Raw genomic sequence first — 26,733 nt, 5'->3', positions numbered from 1 at the left:
ATAAATTGGCCCTCTCTGATTATCAATTTAGGATTTAAACTAGGACTTGAAAAAAGAGGAGGTTTTGTTTTGATTGAATCGGGTCTGGGTTACCCATAACAGTATTGGGCTGGGTCTTTTGATTTCGACCAAGTCTAGTGAGTCAGAAGAGTTCACTAGTCTGTAGCTATTTATAACGCTATTGCTCAACTATCCAATTTCTACCCCAACGCTAACGATTTTCTGACCAGGCGTTTTTCTTTTTGGATCCTATGACCTCAGAAGAGTGGTATTGTCAGATAAAGCAACGTACTTGTTGTTGGAAAGTGATTTTATTTCCTTAGATATCTTGTTTTTACCATTGCACCCTCCATCCTGCAACAACTGCTGCTTAACGTGCTTTTTATGTTTTTTTTCACTGTGGTTTTTACAAGAGTGGACGAAAATGATAGATAGCCCCCGGATTTTTTACACCACCTAGATACATCCCTATGTGGCAGGTTTTGATTGGTTCGTTCTTTAAAACTGGCCCCTATTTCTCCTGGTGGGGCAGGGTGGGAGGAGATGAGCGGTAGATGAAAATGCCACATAGGGGTGTATCTAGGTGGTGTATTAAACCGGGGGCTGTGTAGCACTCTCGTTACAAGAGTTTGTTATTTGTGCAGCTGAAGTAACCGTCTGAGTACACTTTTCAGAGGTTTCTGAATTGTCTGCTCCACCAACATTCTATCAGATATTTTCAAAGTAGCCAGATTAACATGTATCTGACGTGTATCATCCTTTCCGCCATTGATGTTTTTATCTAGAATCAATGGTTCCTAAGATTTGGAATTAAGTTGCTTGATTTGATGAACATCGTGAATGGATTGGATGATGCCATGACTATTTGGTTTGTAAAAAGCATGAATTTCTTCAATATATCTAGCATATGACTTATCACTTATCTTGTATGCAAACACTTCCGGACTCAGGCGTAGTTTGGTATTGCTGCGGCTGGCTTTTGTAAAAGCATTTTTCTGCTGTAAAAAAGCAGTTAGACGTTTGGTAAAAAATTAATTAAAGTTAAATCTGATTAAAAAAGCCATCAAAGTGTTTTTGGTAAAATATAAAATTCAACCATTATTGTTATAGCAAATGACAAAAACAAACATATTTCTGAAAATAGATTTACTTAATTTTGTTAGGCTTAAAAATCATTATTTTTATTAGGCTTAATATCTCTAGACAAAGTTATACTCCAACCCACTGATTTATCCTCATGGTTACAATTGCTTCTCTTGCCTACCTGCACTCTCAACCTCTATGTGCCTAAAAGTACAATGGAGGAGAGGTCAGGCAATCGAAAAAGATAACAAACAGGATCAATTAATCAAGCCCTGGCTAAATGGAGAGAACCTAATGGGTGCATGGAGTTACTTCAGAATGTATTGGAGGTTCATAAGAAACTTAAAAGAAACAGGCAACACAGTAAAAAAAAACTTCACCCTAACACGCAAGCCTGCAAGAAGAACCTCAGTTATGGTCATTATGCAGCTGCCATCAGAATTTTCTCTTCTAATGGTGTTGTTCCTCCAATGCAGATACATTACATGAGTTACAGTTGAAGTACCCTTATGCACCTCCTTCCATCTTGCCTCTAGAAGGCATTGCAGATGCACCTGTTTTAGTTGATGCCAAGGTTATGTTGGCTGCCATTGGAAGTTTCCCAAAGGGTACATCATGTGGCAGAGACATACTCAGGGCACAACACCTTCTAGATGCCTTAAGTGGATCAGATGCAGTTTCTGAGGAGTTGCTTTCTTCAATTATAGGTGTAGTGAACTTATGGTTGTCCGGCAACTTCCCTCCTATAGTGGGGGAATATATAGCGAGTGCACCTCTTACACCGCTTCTTAAGCTAGATGGTGGGCATAGACCAATAACAATTGGTACTATCTGGAGAAGATTGTGCTCAAAGTTAGCTGTTGCGTCTGTCTGTGGCGAAATGACAACATATCTGGGAGACCACCAGTTTGGCATGGGTATTCCTTGCGGAGGTGAGGGAATAATGCATTCTGCCAACCGACTTTTGGAGCTCAAAGGTACACAAAGTAATCTCACAATGATGCTTATCGACTTTAAAAACGCCTTTAACTTAGTGGATATAACAACCCTTATCAATGAGGTAAGGCACAACTGTCCTAGTATATCACGGTGGGTAGAGTTCTTCTATGCCAAACCTGCTAGGTTGTATTACAATGAATCTGTCATGTCTTCTGTCAAGGGTGTTCAACAAGGAGATCCCCTTGGTCCATTACTCTTTTCCCTTACACTGCACCCGCTAGTATGCAAAATTGCTGCACGTTGCTCTTTGGATTTTCACACGTGGTATTTAGATGATGACACCATCATTGGTGACACTTTAGAAGTTTCAAATGCTCTCAAGATCATACATAGTGAAGGTAGTTGTTGATGGTGTTTTTTAGTTTAGGTTTAAAACCGTAAAACCTTAGTCTAACGTGACGTCACTCTGTAAGGAAACAGAGCCGTGAGTACCAATATCTCCACTAGCATATTTATTGAGCCTTTCAGTACGTCAACGAGAAATTTACCAGGGTACCTTTCTTTTACATATATTTTATGTTCCACAGCAGAACCCTCAGTATTGACTGACATCATATCCGCACATGCCAGCCACACTACCGCGCCAAAGGCATGCCAACCATGCCAGCCGCACCACCGCGCCAAAGGCATGCCAACCATGCCAGCCGCACCACCGTGCCAAAGGCAAGCCAGCCACACTACCGCGTCAAAGGCATGTCAACCATGCCAGCCGCACCACCGTGCCAACGGCATGCCATGCCAGCCACACCTCCGCGCCAAAGGCATGCCAACCGCACCACTGTGCCAACGGCATGCCATGCCAGCCACACCTCCGCGCCAAAGGCATGCCAACCATGCCAGCCGCACCAACGTGCCAATGGCATACCATGCCAGCCACATCTCCGCGCCAAAGGCATGCCAACCATGCCAGCCACACCACCGTGCCAATGGCATGCCATGTCGTCCACATCTCCGCGCTAAAGACATGTCAACCATTCTAGTCGCACCATCGTTCCAATGGCATGCCATGCCAGCCACATCTCCGCGCCAAAGGCATGCCAACCATGCTAGCCGCACCATCGTGCTAATGGCATGCCAACCATGCCACTCGTACCATCGTGCCAATGGCATGCCATGCCAGCCACATCTCCGCGCCAAAGGCATGCCAACCATACCAGCCGCGCCATCATGCCAATGGCATGCCATGCCAGCCACATCTCCGCGCCAAAGTCATGACAACCATGCCAGCCACACCATCGTGCCAATGGCATTCCATGCCAGCCACATCTCTGCGCCGAAGGCATACCAACCCTGCCATCCATGCCGGCCAAACCCTATTTTGGTCGTGCCTAAAACATTGCCAAAGCCATGCCGGCCATGCCTCCATGCCGCTGGCTTCCAAACGAAGGGTTGCAACAATCAACGGCCACCCTTCCTTCTGAGATGCAAATATTAGCCGTACAAGTTCGCCACCAAACGCGTGGCAACTTCTGTCCCAGTGCCAAAAAAACCCTAATTTTGGCCGCGCCTAAACTATTCCAAAACCCTAATTTTGGCCGCGCTTAAAACATGCCAAAGCCATGTCGGCCATGCCTCCATGACGCTGGCTGCCAAATGAAGGGTTGCAAAAATCAACGACTACCCTTCCTTTTGAGATGCAAATCCCAGCCTTACAAGCTCGCCACCAAACCAAACGACTTGTGGCAACCTCTTGGCTACAATGACAATTCTTTGGTCACGGTGTCAAAACCTAATTTGGCCACGCCAAAGCCATGCCGGCCATGACACCATGCCGCTGGCTTCCAACATCCCTCTTGAATTCTTCCTGAGTTTTACTTTCGGGCTGTTTTCACCTCCCGAACGAGCTGAAAACCTAAACATTCCCGCGAAAGGAGATAAGAAATTCTTTTCCGTGCAGAATGGAGGGTGGCCCATCAAAATCCGAGTCCGTACGAGAATTCTACAGAGATTCTAGTAAAGGGCGCTAATTAAGGTTTCATCATACCAAACCCTAATTTAGACAAAGCCGCATGCTGCCAGCGGCTCCCTTCCAAGTCGCAAGCGCCTCCCTTCCAAGCCGCAAGCGCTTCCCTTCCAAGCCGCAAACTTCCAGCGGCTCCACTTCACGCCAAATCCATGTCGGCCGTGCAACCATGCCGCTGGCTGCCGAACGGAAGGTAGCCACGATCAACGGCTACCATTCCTTCTGAGATGCAGATCTCAGCCGTACAAACTTTCCACCAAAATACTTGTGGAAATCTCTTGGATACGGTGCCAACTATTGGCCATGGTGCCAAAACCCTAATTTGGCCACGCCAAAGCCATGCCGGCCATGCCTCCATGCCGGTGGCTCCAAACGGAAGGTTGCAACAATCAAGGCTATCCTTTCTCCTGAGATGCAGATCTCAGCCGTACAAGTTCGCCACCAAACGCATGGAAACTTCTAGCCCAATGCCAAATTCCTTGGTTTATGCCAAAACCCGAATTTGGCCACGCCTAAAACATGCCATGTCGGCCATGCCTCCATGCCGCTGGCTTCCAAACAGATGCAAATCTCAGTCGTACAAGTTCGTCACCAAACAGGCAAGCCTCTCAATTTTAACTTGCCAAACAATAGCAACATGCTACACGTTTTCCACGAAAACACTCGAGACATCAAAACATGTCACAAACTGGGGGATGCTCATCAGGGTATTGGTCTGGCGGTTTACAGCGTGCGGCGTGCAATATGCCCGTTACAGGAAAGTGTCATAAGAGTGAGGCGGTTAGTAAATACAAGAATTAATGGTGAAACGTTTCCTTCATTATGGAAACATCAATTCCAGGCGTTACCCGTTACCGCTTTCTTCCATTACTCAACCGTTTCCACTTCTTACGAGGCCAGGGTACGTTTCGTTGCGACTTGTATAAATAGGTCTCACCTATTTCCACCAAAGACAAGTTTTGGTCAGGAGTATACAACACTCAGAAATCACTTGTTAGCTTTCCAATCTGCCAGCGTTTCACTTTCTGATACAAGTCGTCAAACAACCACTCTTCCAGAATCAACTATTCTGGTCACAACTCTCTCTTTGCTTCCCCTCATAAGACCAACCCTTCTCCTTCACTTTGTGACTAAAGCAAGTCTGGAACGGCCATTTCTTGGTTTAGGCCAGATTTGTATAGATTGATCTCTCGAATCGAAGTACTCCCTTGCAGTACATTGTTTAGGGTTTAGACTCGTTTCTCACCCACACACGAAATTTCCAAAATCAGCAGAAACCATTTTCACCCTCAAACAATTGGCGACAATAGTGGGAGGTAAATCTCTCGGTTGCAATATCGATTTCCAATTTCAAGTTTCATCTTTCAATTTCGATCTCAAGATGGTAGAAGCAAACAATCCGCTCTGGAATCAATGTCTCAGTTATCACACGACGAGGAGTGACTGGGGACTTATCTCGGTCAAGATGACGTCACCCAGAAAACTACGGCGGACATACCTATAGCTAGGGTTTGCACCAAAATGTAAGAACAAGCTAAAGGAGGAACGCTGGAATACATACCTGGAATATGCTCGTTGTGTTGCTACTGCTTTGCCGCTAGCTTCAAGACAAGGGAATAAAATTGATGATACGGGATAAAGAAAATGGGTAGCGCCTTTTATAGGCACGATGTTTTTGGAGCTCGAATGGAGGAAGGTTTCCTATTTTTGGTTACACATGGGAAGAGGAAACTGGGCCCGCTAGCAACGTTCCATGGCGCCAACAGGCCGTGGCCAAGATAGCGCCAAGAGACCGCCAGTGCCATATCCACGCCACAGCCGGCACCATCTATGCATCCTTGTCGGCGCCATCTCCGTGTCCCCTCCAAGCCTAGCCAGCGCCAGCAGCCTGCATGTTTCCAGCGCCAGCAGCTTGCATCCTTCCAGCGCTAACAACTTGCATCCTTTTCAGTGCCAGCAGCTTGCATCTTTCCAGCGCCAGCAGATTGCATCCTTCCTACCATTCAAGGTGTCGCAGGATTTTCTCATCATTCCTACCTGGACACATGTGTGACCCATAAAGAGTTATTTATTATTGAGAGAAATATCATAAAACCTTTTTTTGTGAGGCAGAGTCGAGACTTTTGATCACTCCGAACCCGATTTTCTCTCGAGAAGGGATGGTTATTTCTCTCTCAACTTTTAAGGATGAGATTATGTTTATTTATGTGTCTAACTTCTTATTGCTAGTGTGCAGAATTTCTATGTCTTCTTAGCGCGTTGGATACTATCTTTTCGGAGAACTAGTAAGTTGGAAAAGTAGGTTTTGTAGGCATACCTCTTGTAAACCTTCACGAGACTATAACTCGTCTACTAGGGACACCTAGGGGTTTAAAGGCTTGTTATTTATGCTAAAAGTGACGTAGCCTCGACGACAGGAAGTTATATGTATTTTAGAATTAGTTTTGTTTGATTTGCTCGAGGACTAGAAAAGTCTAAGTGTGGGGGAATTTGATAGGTGTCTAAAACACCTAATTTTATATCTAGTATTTATGCTTTCTTTGCTATTTTTCTTGTAAATTATGTATCTTATTTTGAATTTGAGTTATTAGGTATTTTGGAGTCGTTTGGAGAAAAGGAAGGAGAAAACGTCCATTTGGAGCGTAAAGGAAACAAAGTGAATTCACTGGCGAGTTATACTTGGAGCGGACTAAGGTTGCGCAAAGTAGGCGAAGAACGAACAGTCAGTTCCCCGCAACTGACAACTGAGCAAGGAAGAGTGTAGGCAGTCAGTTCTGTGAAACTGACAGGCCACAGATGAAATGGTTATCCCTTATCAGAGGCAACCGGGGATCATTAGCTCAATCCCCATCAACCCTAAATCGAGAGTTCTCTTTCTCTTGGTCAATCATTTGTTCCTAAAACTGAGAAGAGAAAGAAGCAGCAGCTACCGCTGTTTTATCACCTGAAATTAAGAGTAATCTCGTTGTTGTTGCTGTTATTACAAGATCAAGAAGAAAATGATTAATTGTTGTCGATCTCAGAGAGTGGAAAGTGCTGTTCATCAATGACACAGAGGGAAATTCAGAGATTTAATCTGAAAGAAACACAGCAGAGAATGAATCAACATGGGTTCACTTAAAATCGAGTTTTGTGAGTGATTTGAATCCCAAATGAAGAACTAGAATCTTGGTTTTGGTTAGAATTTTAGTTTGAGTATTTTATAGAGAACAAGTAATGGTGGATTGCTTTTGAATTTGAATTTAGGGTTCCTGAAATTAGGCCTGAGCTGAAAGTGCTGATGGTCATGGGTATGTGTTGGATTCAAGTTACAGAGAGAGGATGCAACAGTGAGAGATGGGTGTTACTGCCATGGTCACAATGGCGTTGTTGCTGTAAAAAATATGGAATGGTGAAGCCACCAGATGCAGGGGAGGTATGAAGTGTAACTGATGCATCTCGGTGCCGAGTCGATTGTGTTGTCACTACAATAGCAGATGCAGAAAGAGCTACAGCTGATGAATTTGTGAGATAAGAATGAATCAGGTTTTGGTTTGGTCTGAGTTAATGTTGCAGAAATTGTAGCTAGACTGGAGGAATTAGATGGATGGGTATGCTACAGATTGATGTTGCTGCTAGTGAGAGTAGAAGCTGAAATGGAAGATGCGGGCAGTAATAGAATGAGATTGGTGACTCTGTGGTTAGCTGAGATATTGCAGGTAAAGAATGCTGCGTCGCAGTTGAGGATGCTGGTGCTGCAGTTGGTCATGGACTGAGATAATGAAACTGAGAGAAGATGGTGATGCAAGGAAGATGAGTTGCAGGTGCAAGTGCAATTCCAGTTGGGAGATGGAATTGGCAGTGGTTAGCAATTGCAGGAGGAGTTTCTGTTGTTGTCTCAGATGGTGAAGCTATAATGATGGTGAGTAAATGGGTATTGGTATGCAATGGGTACTGTGTGAGTGTGTTTTCAAGGGTGAAACAGTGGTTTGTTTGGCTGTGAAAGATTGGGACTGCAAGCAAGTAGTTGTTGGCTGGAATGGTTGTTAACCAGCAAGAAAGGAGAATGTGATGGCTGCAACAGTGCAGTTCAAGGAGGAAAGGCTGAGCTGGTGGTTGCAACTGAGATGACAAGAAGAATAAGGAGATGAGTTGATTGCAGTCAAGCCGAGCTGAAATAGGACCAAGAATGGAAGTCAGTAGGAAACTGTTGTGGATAATGAGCTGAAATGGTATGGGTCAAGGATGTATCCAGTGGTTGATTGAACTATGAGCTGGTAATGAAGCTATAGTTGGTGCCAGCATGAGGACAGTGCAAGCGGTGGCTGAGTTGCAGCTGGTATTGCATTTCTGAAGTGTGCAGTGCTGCATAAGGAGATGAAACTGGTGAGATGGAGCAGCAATGTGAGCTGACAGAGCTGTGGTGGTGATTGTCTGATGGAACTTGAAACTGAGCTGAGATCGAGAAAGACATGTTTCTGCAGCTGTGATAAGAGTGTGGTATTATGGAGTGGATGTGCATGAGATGATTGCAGTTGAACTGTAGAGAAGATGGCAGTGAATGATATGGATTGAGAGATTGGTTAGGTCTGTGGATGAATTAAATTACAGGGAAGAAGTGATGTTGTGAAGAGCCAAGAAGAATCAACAGTGGGTTGCATATGAAGCTGGAAGTGAAGCAGTGATGCACAATCATTGTGCAGCACAGCTCTAGGCTGTGCAAAGTGGCATGCAACTGTAGCCTGAACCAAGTCAGCTGAGTTAGCTTCTTACTCAGGTCTGACTAGGCTCAGCATCTGACATCACTGAGTTGAGTCTCTGATTCGGCTTGACTTCCCGAGTCGACTCGTTGACCCGACCGATTCAGGTCGTTGACCGGTGATTGTGCGGACTTTGCCGGTCACCTGAGCAATTTTCTGGCGACTCTCCGGCTAACTTTCGGCAACTTTTCGGCATAGTTTCTACACGGGTTTTTATGACTTTTGGGCCATGCGGATTTTCATCTAATGGGCTTTGAAATTTTGACCTAATTTTGGGAAGCAAAGCGATATAAAAGGAAGACTTCTACAACTTTTGGGATTATTAGTTTTATTATTCTTTTTGGAGCTTTGAAGAAAACTACTTCTAGGGTTTGCTTTGCTTTCATCTTATTTATTATTTTATTGATCATGTTGATGATGAACTCCATTATTATGAGTAACTAAATACACTTGTTGGTTATGGAATAAAAGTTGATTTCTCAATGCATGTTATTTGATTCTATGGATTAGTTTTGTCTCAACTTTATTGTTTATGATTCATGGTTTATAGTGTTTTAGGATTTGATTGTTCGATTGGTTGAGTCCGGAATCAATCCGATTGCTTTCATCTCTAGAGCTATATTAGGGTCTTCAATACGTAAAAGTTGTTTTTCCCTGATTTTAAGTAGCATAATTGTGGTTAGTGCTTGTAGTGATAGATCCTACTAGTCACATATGAATCATAACCTTGGTTAAAACAAATTAGTGGTCTTACACGTTTGTTTGCTTTGATTAGTCTTATTCCATAAATCTTAAAGCTTTTAGGGAGTTAAACTTAATTGTTCTTTTACACTTTGGGTTGCCTTCTAGGAAGAATTCACATATGCATCTTTTGATGTGGTTGTGATGAAAATAGGGAATTAGCGGGATACTCTTGCGATCAAGGTATTCTAGTACTTTTAATAAATAAGAGATTAAATTATCAATTCTATTCAATGATGAAAAATACATGCTTGTGAATGATACTATCCCATGACCAATATCTTCTCCTTATTGATTATTCCAACTATTTACTTTGCTTAATTTTATTTTATTTGATTTGTTAAAACAAAACCCCCCCTTGGTTATCTTAGAAACCGAAAATTGCATAACAACAAAGGCCTCCCCGTGGACACGAACTTTTTCCTACCACTTTCCACATTATTGTAGTTGAGTAAGGAAGTGAAATTATATTTGTCGATTGACAACCGATCATATTTTGGCGCCGCTGCCGGGGAGGCATCGACTTGTTATTAAGTTTTTAGTTTCTTTTCAGTATTTTTGCTTCCATATTTGATTTTTGTTTCTTGTCTTGTTTCTTACTTGTTTGTGAGAATTTTTTTCAGGTACCTAATCCTTGGCTTCTAAAAATTGGAACTATCCAAGGTGCGAAATAGCCACTCGAAGAGGCACAATACTCCAACCAAGTCAAGGTACAACGGGAAAACAAGAGCTAGCAGTGGAAGAAGAGTTACAACAAGAGGTACCGGTTGAACAAGAACCACCTTTTGAAGAAGAAGAAGAAGCAATGGGTGATGCAAATCGTACGCTCAAGGACTTGGCTTCTCACAAGTTGGATACACAACAAGGGTGTATTCAATCAAATTCTACTTTTGAGATCAAGCCGGGGTTTCTTAGAGAATTACCAAAGTTCCATGGCATGGTGAATGAAGACCCAAACAAGCATCTTATGGACTTCCACACCATTGTCACGGCCATGCTTCCAGCGGATGTTGAAGCGGATGGTGCAATGTTGAAAGTTTTTCGATTCTCTTTGATGGATAATGCTAAGGATTGGTTGTGTTATTTACCTCCCGGAAGTATCACAACATGGAATGGGTTGAAGAAACTTTTTCTAGAGAGGTATTTTCCAGCATCCAAGGCTACTTAAATTCGCAAAGAGATTTGCGGAATGAAGAAAAATGTGGGAGAATCCTTATATGAATGCTGGGAATGATACAAGAGATTGGTGGAAAGCTGTCCTCACCATCAATTCAGCGATGCAATGATCATCCAATACTTCTATGAAGGACTCAATTCAAGTGATAGGAATCTTCTTGACGTTGCGGGTGCTGGTGCACTAGTGAACAAAACGGTGGCACAAGCTAGAGAGTTGATTGAGAACATGGCAGCAAACTCCCAATAATTCTTGAGTCGTGGTTCGGACGTGCTCTTAAGGAGAGTAAATGAAGTGCGCGAGGTAGAGGAACTTCGTCAACAAATGGGTAATGTGACAACAATATTGCAACAAGTTGCAGCAGCGGTGATACCAAGTTCTTCTCAAGGGTATGAAGACTCCAATGAATAAGCTAATGTGATCTTCCCAAATCAGCAAAGACGGTATGATACCTACTCCAACACTTACAATCCGGGATGGAGAGACCACCCCAATTTTAGCTATGCCAACAAGCAAGGAGCGGTTCAACAACCTACTTTCAACCGTCCAAGTGGATTTCAACCACAACAACAACAATTTCAGCAACCACAACAATCAATGCAAGGTCAAGGTTCGGATATTGATGCAAAACTTCAAAAGATGATGCAAGGCATTGGTACCATGTTTCAAGAGAGCCAACAAGAGACTAAGAGCGCTATTAAGGAGTTGCAGACACAAATGAGATCCATGGCGATTGAGATAAACAAATTGAAAGCACAAAATAGTGGGAAACTCCCTTCTCAATCTATTAACCCAACAGAGGGTGTCAATGCAATTACGTTGAGAAGCGGTACACAACTTGTGCAACCCGAAGTTACTGATTCGGGCAAGGTGGAAACACTCAAGGAGCCGGTGTTGGAGGGATGAAATTCCCCAAACAACCGAGGTACCGATGCCTAACTCTAAAACTCCTATTCCTACTTATGTTCCTCCTTTACCTTTCCCTCGCAGATTTGCAAAGTCCAAATGGAGGAACTAGAAAAGGAGATTTTGGACGTGTTAAGGAAGATTCATGTGAACATACCCCTCATAGATGCTATAAAGCAAATGCCAAAGTATGCAAAGGTGTTAAAGGACTTGTGTACCAATAAGAAAAATCTCCAAGGTAATGAAGTGCTAAGTGTGGGAGAGAATGCTTCAGCAATCTTACAACATAAACTCCCACTGAAATGCAAGGATCCAGGTAGCTTTGACATTCCCGTCACTATTGGTAACACTACATTTAACAAAGCAATGTTAGATTTAGGTGCATCCTTTAATGTTATGCCTGCTTCCATATATAATTCACTTGATCTTGGTCCTCTTAAAAAGTCTGGAATTGTTTTGCAATTAGCCGATCGCTCTAATGTTTACCCAATGGGTATTGTTGAGGATGTTCTTGTGCAGGTTAATCAACTTGTATTTCCATCTGACTTTTGTGTGTTAAAGATGAATGAAGGTTCACCAGACTCATCTCTTCCATTGCTACTTGGGCGTCCCTTCATGAAAACGGCGAAAACCATTATTGATGTGGATAAGGGAACACTAACTATGGAGTTTGACGAAGAAATAATATGTTTCAACATTTTTGAGACGATGAGATATCCTAGTGACGTCCACTCTTGTTTCTCTATTGATGTTATGGATACATTAGCACAACAAGTGTTTGAATTGAATGGTGGCGATGCTTTGGAAACCGTTTTAACTACATCCATGGATAATGGTGTAGAGTGTGGTAATGAAGTCAAGGAAGCCCTTAGTGATCTTAGTTCACTACAAGGATGCCCGGAAACTCATAATATCTATTTTATTTCTTTACCATGCAGTGATGAAAAACTTTTACCATTTATTGTTAAATCTCCAAAATTAGAATTGAAACCTCTTCCAAGTCACTTAAAGTACTTGTACTTGGGTGACAAGGAAGAGTTACATGTGATTGTTTCTAACGAGCTTAGTGAATTACAGGAGCAACAACTTCTAAGGGTGCTAAGGAAGTACAAGACGACCATTGGATGGACAATCGCTGATATCAAGGGTATAAGCCCTGCCGTTTGTATGCATAAGATTCGTTTGGAGGATGATGCAAAGCCTACAAGGGAAGCGCAACGTCGTTTGAACCCTCCCATGATGGAAGTTGTGAAAAAGGAGATACTCAAGCTTTTGGAAGTGGGTGTTATATACCCCATATCCGACAGCAAGTGGGTAAGCCCGGTACAAGTAGTACCAAAGAAATCAGGTGTGACGGTAGTGGAGAATGATAAGAATGAACTTGTCCCAACTCGTGTGCAAACCGGTTGGAGGGTTTGTATTGATTATAGGAAATTGAATGCCACTACTAGAAAAGATCACTTTCCTTTACCTTTTATTGATCAAATGCTTGAACGTTTAGCTGGACACTCTTACTATTGCTTCCTTGATGGCTATTCAGGTTATAATCAGATTGTGATAGCACCGGAGGACCAAGAGAAAACCACTTTCACTTGTCCTTTCGGTACTTTTGCTTATAGAAGGATGCCTTTTGGCTTGTGCAATGCTCCAGCTACTTTCCAAAGGTGTATGGTGAGTATCTTTTCAGAATATGTTGAAAACATAATCGAAGTGTTCATGGACGATTTTAGTGTCTTTGGTGATTCATTTGACCTTTGCTTGGACAACTTGTCTTTAATCCTTGAACGATGTGTTGAAACAAACCTTGTGCTAAATTGGGAGAAGTGCCATTTTATGGTAACTCATGGCATAGTTTTAGGCCATGTAATATCTTCTAAAGGCTTGGAAGTTGATAAATCTAAGATTGACCTTATTCGTGCTCTAACCCCTCCCACTACGGTGAGGGAGATACGTTCTTTTCTTGGACACGCAGGTTTTTATCGTAGGTTCATCAAGGACTTTTCCAAGATAGCATCACCACTTTGTAACTTATTGCAAAAGGATGTGGTTTTTAACTTTGATGAAAAGTGCATGGAGGCATTCAATCGCTTGAAAGAGCTTTTGATTTCAGCCCCTATCATTAAACCACCGGATTGGAGCAAGCCTTTTGAGCTCATGTGTGATGCAAGTGACTATGCGGTTGGTGCGGTGCTTGGGCAGCGTGTGGGGAAGTTTCCTCATGCCATTTATTATGCTTCTAGAACGTTAAATGAGGCCCAACAAAACTACACAACCACTGAAAAAGAGTTATTAGCCATTGTTTTTGCTTTAGAAAAGTTTCGCTCTTATCTAATTGGTACAAAAGTTGTTGTCTTTTCTGATCATGCACACTTAGATACTTGCTTACAAAGAAAGAGGCGAAACCGAGGCTCATACGATGGATTTTGCTCTTGCAAGAGTTTGATCTTGAAATCAAAGACAAGAAAGGAATTGAGAACACCGTTGCGGATCATTTGAGCCGACTTGCTGTGGACAAGGAAGTTATCCCATTGCGTGAAAGCTTCCCGGATGAGCAACTATTCTCAACCCTTGGAGAACCATGGTATGCGGATATTGTTAATTACTTAGTTTCTAAACAAATCCCAAAGGACTTGTCTCGTGCTGAGAGGGACAAACTTAAAAGGTTAGGTAACCAATACATATGGGATGACCCTTATTTGTGGAAACAAGGTAGTGACCAAGTATTACGTAGGTGCATTCCCGAATATGAATTTAACTCTATATTGTTTTTGTCACTCTTATGCTTGCGGAGGACATTTTGGGAGTAAGAAAACCGCTCACAAGGTGCTTGAAAGCGGTTTCTATTGGCCAACCTTGTTTAAGGATGCACATAAATTTTGCACAACTTGTGATAGGTGCCAAAGAACAGGCAATCTAGGTGCTCGAAATCAAATGCCACAAACTTTTATTCAATTTATTGAAGTTTTTGATGTATGGGGTATTGATTTTATGGGTCCTTTTGTCAACTCTCATGGGAATTTTTACATCTTACTTGTTGTTGATTATGTGTCGAAATGGGTGGAAGCTAAGGCCACCCCAACTAATGATTCTAAAGTGGTTTCTTTTGTGCAAGCAAATATTTTTGCAAGGTTTGGAATTCCAAGGGCCGTAATTAGCGATGGAGGTTCTCACTTCAAAAACAGGTTCTTGCAAAGCTTGTTAAGGAAGTACAATGTGTCGCATAAGATTGCAACACCTTATCATCCACAAACGAATGGACAAGCCGAAGTTTCCAACCGAGAGGTGAAGTCCATACTTGAAAAGACGGTGAATCCAACAAGGAAGGATTGGAGCATGCGACTTAATGATGCTTTGTGGGCTTATAGAACCGCATACAAGACACCTATTGGGATGTCTCCTTTTAGGCTTGTGTATGGTAAACCTTGTCACTTACCCGTGGAGATTGAGCATAAAGCGTTTTGGGCTATCAAGCAATGCAATATGGAGATGGATGGGGCTGGAAAGAAAAGGAAGTTACAACTCCAAGAACTAGAGGAGATTCACAATGATGCATTTGAAAGCTCACGCATTTACAAGGAGAAAACTAAGGAATTTCATGATAATATGATTTCTAGAAAACAATTTTGTGTTGGGCAGAAAGTGCTTTTGTTTAATTCTCGCTTGCAATTATTTCCGGGTAAATTATGGTCACGATGGATTGGACCTTTTATTGTTACTAATGTGTTTTCTCATGGTGCAGTAGAAATTCGTAGTATTGCTACATACAAGGAGTTTAAAGTTAATGGGAACCGGTTGAAACCATACTATGAGAACTTCTCTTCCGAAGTGGTGGAAGGAGTTAATTTTGTGGATGCACTCCCTCTAGAGGAGTCATAGAAAGCAAGGAGAGAGTCGGGCTGACGACTTTAAACCAAGCGCTAAGTGGGAGGAAACCCACCGGTTTTGTATCTTTACCTTTATTTTTATTTATTTTTTCATTATTCTTATCTTGTTTTATTTTTATTTATTTTTATTGTCTTGAATTTCCCACCTTGACTTACTTTGGATGATTCAATTTACATTAAGGACAATGTAAAGTTTAAGTGTGGGGGAGTGGTTAAGCTTTTGCTTTGTACCTTTTTCATGCATTTTTTTTTCAACATTTTTGTAAATTAGTGAATAAGAAACTCCAACTTGTAGTTAGTTTAGAGTCACATAGTATACATGTCGCTAAGATTACATCGAGAATCTCATAAGAGTGACTGAACTTAGAGATGACAGAGAACGTGATCGGGTTTCTTACTTGTATGAGAGTTAAAGTTGGATTTAACCATCCCAGTGGCAAATGAGGTGCAGATTGAATTCGGTATTAGATTTGTGATCCCCTATAGTGGAGACTACCCATATTACATTATGAGAGGCACCGACCTTCAATTCTTTGTACCTGTCTAAATATGTGCTTTTAGAGTGTGTGTCACCGTACGTAAACTCCGGGTAGAATGGTGAGCTACCCAACCTCCCACCATAGAAGCACTTTTTGATCTCTTGAGTGCTATTTTTATCAATCATGAATGGTGACATCGAATTGCTAACTTACATACCACTTGTAATCTTGTTCGCAGTTAGCACCTTCCACTTTATCTCTCTCTACACCAACGGGTCCATAGAAACACCATCATCATCAACAAGAAGAGCATCACAAATTCGAAGGAAAGTTGAAGACGTTCAAGGTTTATGAGCAACGGTACAGAAATGAGCAGATTTCAGATTCAAGTAAAGCAACAAGACAAGGAGCAAAATTTTTACAAGTCGAAGACTATTGTACAAGAGTGAAGATTATCAAGATGAGAATTCAAGAAGTTTATGATATCAAGACATACAAGTTGTGAAGAATTGAGTGGTAAATTACTCATACCATGGCCTTTGCATTTTCATTTGTTAGTTTGTATTTTATTTTCTCAAGAAAAGAATAAAAAAACAAAAAAACATTGTATTATATTTTGGTTTGTTTAGTTCATTTTTGGTTTAGTATTCATTCAATAAAGCCAATGAAAGAAGAAATATCCATAATGAAGTTTCAAGCAACAAGGAATTAGAGGAAAGAATCACATTGTCAAGATTCTACGAAGTTTAAGAGTTATCATCAAGGATGGAAGACCGAAGACGTTTCTATGGATGCTGTGAGAGTGGTGCTAACTGCACGCCGAACGGATAACGAGGTAAGTAAGCATATTCCCATCTTCGTTAAGTGGTTGATTTCCTTTCTAAGAGATCGTCAGAAAAAAAAATGGTTTTCAATATGATAAAAGATGTGGGTTTTCAAAATTCTTCGGAGAATTTTTACCTTCCTACCATTCAAGGTGTCGCACGATTTTCTCTTCATTCCTACCTGGACACATGTGTGACCCATAAAGAGCTATTCATTATTGAGAGCAATATCTGATAGACACATTTTTGTGTCTAATTTGTCTCGATTCTATATATTGATACTGCTCATTTTTGTACTTATTATGGTATTTTATGTGTGTGTAGATATTTTTGGCTAATAAATATTTTTGGAAAAATCTGCTCGAAAAGTTGCGCGGGGAACCCCAGAGGACACTTGCCATTCGGACCCCTCAAACGGATAAGGGGCGACCAATTACTAAGGGGCATCCATTTCAGGGCAGTTGCTAAAGGGAGACCAACACAGGATAGGGGGAGGTCACTTTCTTCTCAAAATTCGGATATTTTTTGGCGGGAAAAATAACCAGTGAGCAACCAAATTTTCGTTTGGATTTCGAAGATGTTTGAGTGAGATTCAGTCGCTGAAATTTGCTGGGCTAGACGTGATTCAACTAAACAAGCCAGGTATGCGCGCTGGAATCAATCGAATTGGGCTGGATAATCCAAAATAAGGAAACAGAGTTTGAGTTTTGCACGGGTCTCTGTTTGGGTTGATTTTTGGTAATTCAGGGAGACTAAACGCGTGAAATTGTTTCCTAAGGTAGTATTCTATGTAAGGAAGAGTTTAAGAAAATCAGGAAAGCTCAGAATTGGCTAGAAAACTCGGCAGAAGAGATTATTGTCGTGACTTGCACGTAAAGAAAAAGCGAGAATTAATCGTTATTTTTAGGTTTCTGTGTAGTATAAAAGGTGTGTTTAAGTCCCAGGAAAGGGAACGAAGTTATTGGAGCAGTTGCAGAGGAGTTAGAAACACTACAGAGCCATATTGATCGAAGTTGCAGGAAGTCGAGTTCTGCTGCTGCTGAAGAACACGAAGAACATTAGACCCTTCATAGCAGTCGTTATTCAACATCATATATCTTCTATCGTTTCCTGTAACAGCACATATTGCATAAGTTCTCTGTAACAGTCAGTTTGTAACGCCTATAAAACGTTGCGAACTGTCTGCTATATTAGTTTCCTCTTGTTTTTCACCCTTTTGAGCTATGAACACCTATTTTGAGCACGTGATTAACATGAGGATCTAAACCCCATTCCTGAGGCGACGGAGGAAGCCATTTTCCCAATTATTATGTGGTAAATTCTATTTAATTTAATTTTCGTAATTCTTTTATGATTATTTGCACTGAACTGAAATCGAATATATGATTCTGATTAAGTGGTTGTGTTCTCAATTGATGGGTCATGCATAGGTTAAATCTTTTGATGGTCCATGCTTTCGATTTACAACTATTGTTTTGAGAATCTACTTGTCTAGGAGAAAATTTTAGAATCGCTTTAAACGTAAAGAGTTGCATAAACATTGACTAGATTAAATCACATAAAAATTGGATATTGGTGGAATCCAAAGTCTCAGTGATTTTTATAAACTTGATACAATTTCTTTTTAAGTTTTCTATTTTAATTTGAGTCTAAAATCGAGTCTACATAATCCGAGTTGAACGAACTTTACTACCACTTAAAAACTACATCAATATCATAAAGCCTTTTTCTGTGAGGCAGAGTCGAGACTTTTGATCACTCCAAACCCGATTTTCTCTCTAGAAGGGATGGTTATTTCTCTCTCAACTTTTAAGGATGAGATTGTGTTTATTTATGTGTCTAACTTCTTATTGCTAGTGTGCAGAATTTCTATGTCTTCTTAGCGCGTTGGATACTATCTTTTCGGAGAACTAGTAAGTTGGAAAAGTAGGTTTTGTAGGCATACCTCTTGTAAACCTTCACGAGACTATAAATCATCAACTAGGGACACCTAGGGGTTTAAAGGCTTGTTATTTATGCTAAAAGTGACCGTAGCCTCGACGACACGAAGTTGTATGTATTTTAGAATTAGTTTTGTTTGATTTGCTAGAGGACTAGCAAAGTCCAAGCATGGGGGAATTTGATAGGTATCTAAAACACCTAATTTTATATCTAGTATTTATGCTTTCTTTGCTATTTTTCTTGTAAATTATGTATCTTATTTTGAATTTGAGTTATTAGGTATTTTGGAGTCGCTGGAGCAAAATAAGGAGAAAACGTCCATTTGGAGCGTAAAGGAAAAAAAGTCAATTCACTGGCGAGTTATACTCGGAGCGGACTAAGGTTGCGCACAGTAGGCGAAGAACGAACGGTCAGTTCCTCGCAACTGACAACTGAGCAAGGAAGAGTGTAGGAAGTCAGTTCTGCGAAACTGACAGGCCACAGATGAAATGGTTATCCCTTATCAGAGGCAACCGGGTATCATTAGCTCAATCCCCATCAACCCTAAATAGAGAGTTCTCTTTCTCTCGGTCAATCATTTGTTCCTAAAACTGAGAAGAGAAAGAAGCAGCAGCTACCGCTGTTTTATCACCTGAAATTAAGAGTAATCTCGTTGTTGTTGCTGTTATTACAAGATCAAGAAGAAAATGATTAATTGTTGTCGATCTCAGAGAGTGGAAAGTGCTGTTCATCAATGACACAGAGGGAAATTCAGAGATTTAATCTGAAAGAAACACAGCAGAGAATGAATCAACAGGGGTTCACTTAAAATCGAGTTTTGTGAGTGATTTGAATCCCAAATGAAGAACTAGAATCTTGGTTTTGGTTAGAATTTGAGTTTGAGTATTTTATAGAGAACAAGTAATGGTGGATTGCTGTTGAATTTGAATTTAGGGTTCCTGAAATTAGGCCTGAGCTGAAAGTGCTGATGGTCATGGGTATGTGTTGGATTCAAGTTACAGAGAGAGGATGCAACAGTGAGAGATGGGTGTTACTGCCATGGTCACAATGGCGTTGTTGCTGTAAAAAATGTGGAATGGTGAAGCCACCAGATGCAGGGGAGGTATGAAGTGTAGCTGATGCAGCTCGGCGCCGAGTCGATTGTGTTGTCACTACAATAGCAGATGAAGAAAGAGCTACAGCTGATGAATTTGTGAGATAAGAATGAATCAGGTTTTGGTTTGGTCTGAGTTAATGTTGCAGAAATTGTAGCTAGACTGGAGGAATTAGATGGATGGGTATGCTACAGATTGATGTTGCTGCTAGTGAGAGTATAAGCTGAAATGGAAGATGCGGGCAGTAATAGAATGAGATTGGTGACTCTGTGGTTAGCTGAGATATTGCAGGTAGAAAATGCTGCGTCGCAGTTGAGGATGTTGTTGCTGCAGTTGGTCATGGACTGAGATAATGAAACTGAGAAAAGATGGTGATGCAAGGAAGATGAGTTGAAGGTGCAAGTGCAATTCCAGTTGGGAGATGGAATTGGCAGTGGTTAGCAATTGCAGGAGGAGCTGTTGTTGTTGTCTCAGATGGTGAAGCTATAATGATGGTGAGTAAATGGGGATTGGTCTGCAATGGGTACTGTGTGAGTGTGTTTTCAAGGGTGAAACAGTGGTTTGTATGGTTGTGAAAGATTGGGACTGCAAGCAAGTAGTTGTTGGCTGGAATGGTTGTTAACCAACAAGAAAGGAGAATGTGCTGGCTGCAACAGTGCAGTTCAAGGAGGAAAGGCTGAGATGGTGGTTGCAACTGAGATGGAAAGAAGAATAAGGAGATGAGTTGATTGCAGTCAAGCCGGGCTGAAATAGGACCAAGAATGGAAGTCAGTAGGAAACTATTGTGGATAATGAGCTGAAATGGTATGGGTCAAGGATGTATGCAGTGGTTGATTGAACTATGAGCTGGTAATGAAGCTACAGTTGGTGCCAGCATGAGGACAGTGCAAGCGGTGGCTGAGTTGCAGCTGGTATTTCATTTCTGAAGTGTGCAGTGCTGCATAAGGAGATGAAACTGGTGAGATGGAGCAGCAATATGAGCTGACAGAGCTGTGGTGGTGATTGTCTGGTGGAACTTGGAACTGAGCTGAGATCGAGAAAGACATGTTGCTGCAGCTGTGATAAGAGTGTGGTATTATGGAGTGGATGTGCATGAGATGATTGCAGTTGAACTGTAGAGAATATGGCAGTGAATGATATGGATTGAGAGATTGGTTAGGTCAGTGAATGAATTAAAATTACTGGGAAGAAGTGATACTGTGATGAGCCAAGAAGAATCAACAGTGGGTTGCAGATGAGGCTGGAAGTGAAGCAGTGATGAACAATCATTGTGCAGCACAGCTCTGGCCTGTGCAAAGTGGCTTGCAACTGTAGACTGAACCAAGTCAGCTAAGTTAGCTTCTTACTCAGGTCTGACTAGGCTCAGTATCTGACATCACTGAGTTGAGTCTCTGATTCGGTTTGACTTCCCGAGTCGACTCGTTGACCCGACCGATCAGGCCGTTGACAGGTGATCGGGCGGACTTTGCCGGTCACCTGAGCACTTTTCCGGCGACTTTTCGGCAGAGTTTCCACATGGGTTTTTATGACTTTTGGGCCACGCGGATTTTCATCTAGTGGGCTTTGAAAAATTTTGACCTAATTTTGGGAAGCAAAGGGATATAAAAGGAAGACTTCTACAACTTTTGGGATTATTATTTTTATTATTCTTTTTGGAGCTTTGGAAAAAACTACTTATAGGGTTTGCTTTGATTTCATCTTCCTTATTATTTTATTGATCATGATGATGATGAACTCCGTTATTATGAGTAACTAAATACACTTGTTGGTTATGGGATAAAAGTTGATTTCTCAATGCATGTTATTTGATTCTATGGATTACTTTTGTCTCAACTTTATTGTTTATGATTCATGGTTTATAGTGTTTTAGGATTTGATTGTTTGATTGGTTGAGTCCGGAATCAATCCGATTTGCTTTCATCTCTAGAGCTATATTAGGGTTTTCAATACGTAAAAGTTGTTTGTCCCTGATTTTAAGTAGCATAATTGTGGTTAGTGCTTGTAGTGATAGATCCTACTAGTCACATATGAATCATAACCTTGGTTAAAACAAATTAGTGGTCTTACACGTTTGTTTGCTTTGATTAGTCTTATTCCATAAATCTTAAAGCTTTTAGGGAGTTAAACTTAATTGTGCTTTTACACTTTGGGTTGCTTTCTAGGAAGAATTCACATATGCATCTTTTAATGTGGTTGTGATGAAAATAGGGAATTAGCGGGATACTCTTGCGATCAAGGTATTCTAGGACTTTTAATAAATAAAAGATTAAATTATCAATTCTATTCAATGATGAAAAATACATGCTTGTGAATGATACTATCCCATGACCAATATCTTCTCCTTATTGATTATTCCAACTATTTACTTTGCTTTATTTTATTTTATTTGATTTGTTAAAACAAAAACCCTCCTTCGTTATCTTAGAAACCGAAAATTGTATAACAACAAAGGCCTCCCTGTGGATACGAACTCTTTCCTACCACTTTCTACATTATTGTAGTTGAGTAAGGAAGTGAAATTATATTTGTCGATTGACAACCGATCAATCCTAGTCGGCGACATCTCCGTGTCCCCTCCAAGCCTAGCCAGCGCCAGCAGCCTGCATGTTTCCAGCGCCAGCAGCTTGCATCCTTCCAGCGCTAACAACTTGCATCCTTTCCAGTGCCAGCAACTTGCATCTTTCCAGCGCCAGCAGTTTGCATCCTTCCGGCGCCAGCAGCTTGCATCTTTCCAGCGCCAGCAGATTGCATCCTTCCAGCTCCAACAACTTGCATCCTCCCAGCGCTAACAACTTGCATCTTTCCAGCGCCAGCAACTTGCATCCTTCCAGCGCCATCAACTTGCATCCTTCCAGCGCTAACAGCTTGCATCTTTCTAGCGCCAACATCTTGCATCCTTTCTAGCGCTAACATCTTGCGCCCTTCCAGCGCCATCTTTTCGCTCCACATCCATCGAAAGTCTAGCGCCATCTTCTCCGCTCCACAACCAGCCAAATTAGCGCCATCCCCACCCTTCGAAACAGCGCCATGGCTCCAGCATTCCGTGATCAAAACCGTGTCATCTCTGCATGATACACCTACGATCACAAGAAACAAAGCCGCTTCCAACACCCCAACGTTTCTTCAAGTATGACAGCTCCAACCATCCCCATAGCCGCCGCTACTCCACCATCAGGACGAGAGACTGTAGGAGCCAGAAGAAGCCGACCTCCTTTTACCACTGTTGATTTGATGGAAAGGCAAAAGGTTCTCGTAAGGCTCAGACAGACATGGCTATAACTCAGAAAGAGATACCTATGTTCCTCAAGACACTGACGGATCGGCCACCATAAGAGTCACGTCAACCCAAGAGGGGGCTGACAAGGAATACTTTTAACATCGGCGCAGGCACTTCAGCAGGACGTGCGTTTATAGATGAAGAGGCTCGCTTTGCTCTTGTACGCCCAGTAGAAGGGAATCAGCAATACAATTTCATCACACGTAAAGATCAGGAACGACTTCTCCAAAATAGAGGCAAAGGAAATCAGCAACCTTCCTGAGTTCACAAAGACCCTCTTCCCGTCAGGAGCTGCATGATTTCTGGGGACTTCTTCCACAAAATCGTGCAGTCTATGATGGAACATTTATGTGAGATTCTTTATTTCTCCAAGGCGCAGCATCAAGACATATCTGCATCCCTCAACCGCATTGCATCACAAAAGCAGCTGTTTCCAGCTAGGGAAGCCGTTCCCAAACCTCAACCTCTCCTGGAAACCACGATTAATAGATGGAACTGGGGACTCCTAACCACTGCTCACTTGAAGGATGTCGAGTTTGACAGAACGCTGAGTGACGCGGTCTCCGACTTCAACATTGTAACCGTCAAGGCTTCGAGAGTTGCAAGGCGCCGTTTCAACGTTTTCTCCAGCAGCGGCTCCGCTTCAGCGTTTGCTCCAGCAGCCTCTCCGCTTCAGCGTTCTCTCCACAAGCTGCTCCAGGATCCGAAGATGAAGCTTTAGCATTTTTTCCCCATAAGTTTCAACGTCCTCTCCAAGAACCGAAGCCGCGTAAACGCCTCCTTCCTGCCAAGTATCGTGTCGTAGCCGCCACTCCTTCTTTATAAGGATCCTGTCGTAGCCGCCGCTATTCCTTGCCGAGGATCGTGTCGTGACCGCCACCCCTTCCTTCCAAGGTTCGTGCCACCACACTCCCCATGTCAAGGATCATCATCGCAACCAGCCAATTTTCGTAGCCGTGGCCACCTTTTGTTCCATACCACCAAAGATCGTGGTCATGGACAATTTGCTCGCTTACGCATTCAGACAATCCCTTAACTTCCATGGACTCCTATACAATTCAAGCCAACCTACTTTGTTCCCACGACGATGTAGTCTCTTATGATCACATTTGCTGCCAAGAACCGGTGCCACTCGTTTGTTGATACCATCCAGAGCTTCACCGTAGAACGACCATACAAGATGGAAACATGTAAACCATACTTGGAGACTGAGGATCTACATGGAATCCCTTCACTGTCAAAGTTCAGAAGACACGGTCAACCAAAAGGTCATAAAGACGACAAGGTCAGTATATCATCACCTCTCTGTATAGAAGACGCCTGCAACACTTTACGAGGTCGCGGTGGATCCCAAGCCTTCTCATAGGAAACAACTTCAAAAACTAAAGAAAAGTGCGACTGGGGACTACTCATCGCAGTCCATCCTGACGACTATCAAAGACTCATGAGATAATTCCAGAGACGCGGCTGAAACATTTTCTTGAAGAAACATAGAGATCCACGATAAACAACATAACTCTCTCATTTCTACCTCTTCGATATCCAGAATATTTTGTCCATGTGATATTCGGAGCATCCAAGCGTCAGATCCAGAAGAGTACAATAAGATTGTATCAAATCCCGTGGACATGGATTTAAGGAGATGCAATGAAAGTAGGATACAAATGGGGAATACCATCACTACCGTCATGGGACGCTTTCACTCCCCTCAACCAGGTTATTTCTAATTTCAACATCATCACTGTCGAATTTTTACGAGCCGCGGGAATTTCTCAACATGAAGCCGTACATGTGCATCGAAGACTCCAAAAGCACGCCACAAAGATACACTCACATATTCGTCCATGCCATCGGATCCAACAGGAGTATAACTGGGGACTTCTCACCGCATCTCATTCCATATGATAGTCCAAGACTCAGAAGATGGTTCGAAGGATGTCGCTTGGAAAAAAGTCCTTGAAGACTTGATAGCAACACATCGGCAACGGAACAGTCTCCCAACCCTTATATTTCATCCAGTAGCTCCGGAAGATTTCGACCATACAAGCATCCACAACATATCATCATCTCGATTAGAAATTCCAGGCACTGAACAACCTAAAGTCGAGGATAGACTGACGACGCAACCAGAATCTCCAAGATTAGCCTTGACATGATCGTTGTCGAGCATATATTTCATCCATCCACCCCAATAATGCGATGGATTTTGGTAAATTTTGGAATCCACTGGAGAGACACTGCAGACGAAAGCACGGATCCGGACGAAAAACAGAAAACAGAAGAGGCTTGATACGTCTTTCCATGCGGATGGAGTTTTTAGATTTTGCACAGAATAAATATTCCTTATTGCTCCATGAACGGGAATAGATGACTGGGTGCGACTATGCTACCTCGGTCCTGCAACATCCCTCCTAAGTTTTGCTGTCGGACTGTTTTCACTTCCTAAAAGAACTCAAAACCTAAATATTCCCGCGCGAGAAGATAGGAAATTCTTTTCCGTTCAAAATGGAGGGGCGGACCGTCAAAATCCAAGTTCGTACGAGAATTCTACAACGATTTTAGTAAGGAGCACTAATTAGGGTTTCGACATGCCAAACCCTAATTTAAACGAAGTTACCAGGCGCCATCACCATCAATTGATAGCCGGAGTTCCAGTGTCATCACCACCGTTTGGTAGCCTAAATTCCGAAACTAGTTTACACCATTCCCTGAACCGAAAATAGTTTCCACCATCCGCGGATCGAAGCAAGTTCCACCTAGACCGAAGACAATTTCCACCATTCCAAGCCGACCAACGCCGACGGCTCCATTTCACGCCAAATCTATGCTAGCGGCTCCCTTTCAAGCTGATGCCAACAGTCTGCATCTCAGCCAACAACCATCTCTATCACTCCATGGCCTAGCCAGCAGCACCACGAGCCAAATTTACGCAAAGACACCAACGCAAGAGTCGTGGATTCTCTTTACATCCCGAAAAAGGTTAGCCGGATCTTCCTGACCATCTCTTCATGACTTGCCGTTTCGATTTTGTCCTCGTCTGTCACCATCTCATGCTTACCTCGCAACAAGCCCCATGTTTCGAGCTAAGCAGGGGACTTAATGTTGATGGTGGTTTTTATCATAAGTTTAAAACCGTAAAACCTTAGTCTAACGTGACGTCACTCTGTAAGGAAACGGAGCCGTGAGTATCAATATCTCCACTAACACATTTATTGATCCTTTCAATATGTCTACGAGAAATTTACCAGGGTACCTTTTTTTACATATATGCTATGTTCCACAGCAGAACCCTTAGTATTGACTGGCATCATATTCGCACATGCCAGATACATTACCGCGCCTAAGGCATGCCAACCATGCCAGCCGCACCACCGCGCCAAAGGCATGCCAACCATGCCAGCCACACTACCGCGCCAAAGGCATGCCAACCATGCCAGCCGCACCATCGTGCCAACGGCATGCCATGCAAGCCACACCTCCGCGTCAAAGGCATGTCAACCATGCCAACCGCACCACCGTGCCAATGGCATGCCATGCCAGCCACACCTCCGCACCAAAGGCATGTCAACCATTCCAGCCGCACCACCATGCCAGCCACATCTCCGCGCCAAAGGCATGCCAACCATGTC

Source organism: Papaver somniferum, chromosome 11 (assembly GCF_003573695.1).
Source record: "Papaver somniferum cultivar HN1 chromosome 11, ASM357369v1, whole genome shotgun sequence".
Lineage (NCBI taxonomy): Eukaryota > Viridiplantae > Streptophyta > Magnoliopsida > Ranunculales > Papaveraceae > Papaver > Papaver somniferum.
Note: the sequence above shows the minus strand (reverse complement) of the source record.